Source organism: Mandrillus leucophaeus, unplaced genomic scaffold, assembly GCF_000951045.1.
Source record: "Mandrillus leucophaeus isolate KB7577 unplaced genomic scaffold, Mleu.le_1.0 Scaffold635, whole genome shotgun sequence".
In the NCBI taxonomy this organism is placed as follows: domain Eukaryota; kingdom Metazoa; phylum Chordata; class Mammalia; order Primates; family Cercopithecidae; genus Mandrillus; species Mandrillus leucophaeus.
Genome location: NW_012106864.1, coordinates 1362842 through 1366220, shown reverse-complemented (window position 1 = coordinate 1366220; position 3379 = coordinate 1362842).

The window sequence follows — 3379 nt, the reverse complement described above, 5'->3', positions numbered from 1 at the left end:
TACACATAAAGAGCACTCCACACAACAAACCAGGATACACATTATTCTCAAGCGTATGTAGAACTTTCTCCAGGATATACTGTATGATAGGTTATAAAATATACCTCAAGGTTTTTTAATTTAATGATATAACACAAAATACTTTCTCGGACTACAATAAAGTTAGAAAGTGATAATAGGAGAAAAAATTGGAAATTCACAATTATGTGGAAATTTTTAAGGTAATTGGTCAAAGAGGAAGTCACAATGGAAGTCAGAAAACACTTTGGGAAAAATGAACACAGAATCACAACACACTAAAATTTAGGGGATACAGCTAAAGCAGCACTTAGAGGGAAATGAATTTGCATCTGGCCATCTTAAACGAAAGAAATATTTCAAATCAATACTATAAATTTTCACCTTATAAAATTAGAAAAAGTAGAGCAAACCAAATCGAAAATAAACAGAAGGAAATAGTGTAAATTAGAACAAAAAATGAAATAGAAAATAGAAAATTCAGTAAAGTTATCAATAAAGCCAAAGTTACTTCTTAGAAAATATAAACCTTTAATTGACTGAAAAAGAGAAAAACACACATATTTGAACAAATAGAATACCTTGATTGCAGATATACATATCAGTATCTTTGGTGGTGATAAGTTGAGGCAGTATATGTCTGATCACTCTGGATATCTGTGTAAAATAAAATGTTAGGTGGTGGTGAGAATTATATCTGGCGATTTTTTTTTTATCAGTATAAAATCTCCTCAGTTATGTACATTGATAAATCAGGTATTTGAGTTTTACCCAAAGTTCTCTCTCTCTTTTTCTTGGATGAGACAAGGTGAGATAAAAGAAGTGATGGCATAGGCCAAGAGTGGTGGCTCATGCCTGTAATCTCAGCACTTTGAGAGGCCGAGGTGGGCGGATCATGAGGTCAAGAGATTGAGACAATCCTGCCCAATATGGTGAAACCCCTTCTCTACTAAAAATACAAAAATTAGCTGGGCCTGGTGGCGCGTGCCTATAGTCCCAGCTACTCAGGTAGCTGAGGCGGGAGAATCACTTGAATCCGGAAGATGGAGGTTGCAGTGAGCGATATTGCGCCACTGCACTCCAGCCTGGCAACAGAGCGAGACTCTGGGGAGGGGGGAAGAAGAGAAAAGGAATGATGGAGTATTATTATTAAGAAAGTTAGGCTTAAGGATATTGATTAACTTGTGTAGGGACAGATAGCTAATAAGTAACAGAGATAAGATGTAAATCTAGAGACCATCTGACATAAAGAAAAATTCCCTAAACGTTTTGCCACAACTGCTCCCACAGGAAAAGTGACATGGCTTAACATGACAGCTACTGCTCAAATTTCATCCTATTTCTTGCTGTATTTCCAAACACAGGTAGGTGATTGTTTTGATAGCATCTTTCAACCCGAGTGTAGAAAACACTTGTCTTTATGATGGAGCCAATACAGTGATTCACCCATGCTTGTCCAAGGCCACTTGAGAGTCATGATGCAGAACTCTAAAGCATAAAAGTAATTTTTTGAGCAACAAAGCAAAAGTAAATGAATAACTATACTACACAGGAATGCCAAAAGATCAGGGACAGCAGATGTGCACAATAGACTATTAAATTTACCTTTAGCATTATAAAATATACAGTAACAGATACAGTGTGCATGATTTTAATTGAATAACACAGTAAAAATAAACTCTATATGAAACCAGATCCATCTTCTAATATAGCCATTATGAGGGTGTTTGTATTTTATATTATTTTCTGAAATCAATTTGCAACAATAAAGTAGTGAGCAAGATTAGCAGCTTTAGTTATTGAGTAGGGATGGTTCATAATCCATACATAAAATGTTTCTCTCAGCTTATTAAGTTTTGCATTAAAATAATCAGTAAATAATGGAATTTTTGCAATAAACTATTTTGACATAGTGATAGCTGCAATAAAAGTATAAATCAATTCTGCAAGCCCTGCTAAAAGACGCTGAAGAGAAAGTATTTACAGCTTGCCTGTGCAATTATTTATGGGTGAATTGTTTATGTTTCAGCGAAGAAAATAACAAATATTTCCGCAGGAAACTGGACCTGTTTCTATTTTTATCCCCCTATTTTAACCAGAGCCTAGGGAATTGTTTTAACCAACATTTTCGTAGGAAACAAACAAACTGTACTAAATATCCACTGCAGGAGTAAATTAGAAGTATATGTGATCAGTTTGGTGCAAAAACCTCTGATCTTCTATATTCATAGTCAGATTTCTGCATTATTTTTCCTTCTTTTTAGAATTAGAAGTCAATATAGGACTATGGCAGATTGGAATGGAATAAAATTACAATAAACAGTGAAGGCAAGAAAGCATTAGGTATAGGATGTACATTCAAAATACTCTGGTGCTTTTGCTATCCTAATATGCACAATTTATATTGTTAAGCACCTGAGAATCCCATTCTTTTACACCTGGAAGGATGGTACTGTGATGAAATTATCTGTAGTCATCAACTATTATTTATATCATTAATATATTAATTTACCATTTTTAATTACAAAATAACTGCTATTTTGAACCAAATGTTTGTGCCTTGCCTGAATTCATAAGTTTAAACCCTAATCCCCATTATGTTGGTATGTAGAGGTTTGCTTACATAGGAACCGAAGGTGCTGGAGTCCACTCGGCCAAATAGCTTCCCAATTAAGAAACAAAAGATAACATTAGGGTAAAATTTACTTAAACAAGAAGACGCTAGGAGAAAGTACCTTACAACACCGTACCATACTCTTTGTGATAGCGCATTAAGTATACACTCTCATTATCACCTGGTATTTCTCTAAGGGAGACATTTGTTTTTTTGTTTTACTTAAACAAGAAAACAAACAAACCAAATAAAAACTAAAAGTTATAGATACAACATTGTTAAATATTACTATATGATTTGACAGTTTATTGAAGTTTGTTGATTACACCTCTAAATATTCACAACATAATACAGTTGCCAAAACTATTAGTAATAATCTATAAAAATGAGCTTCATGTTATTGATCAATAATTATAACCTAGTTATCTTCTATTGAATGATTTGGGTTAAAATTTACTTAACAAATAACCCAATTATTTCAAGATAAAAAAATTAATATTTCTGACTATCGCAAGAGCTACAAGTATACTTTTCTATCTCCTATTGGAGCCTGATAAACAATGACTTGTAATTAGTATCAGGAATCTTCTGAAAATAGTTATACTTTTATAGAAAGCAAAATAGTTATACTTTTATAGAAAGCAAAATAGTTATACTTTTATAGAAAGCATTTTGTGTTTAAAGATTCCTCAACAAGTGCTTTACAAACTGGTTTATCCTCTGCTATTTGACATATTTGTGGATCAG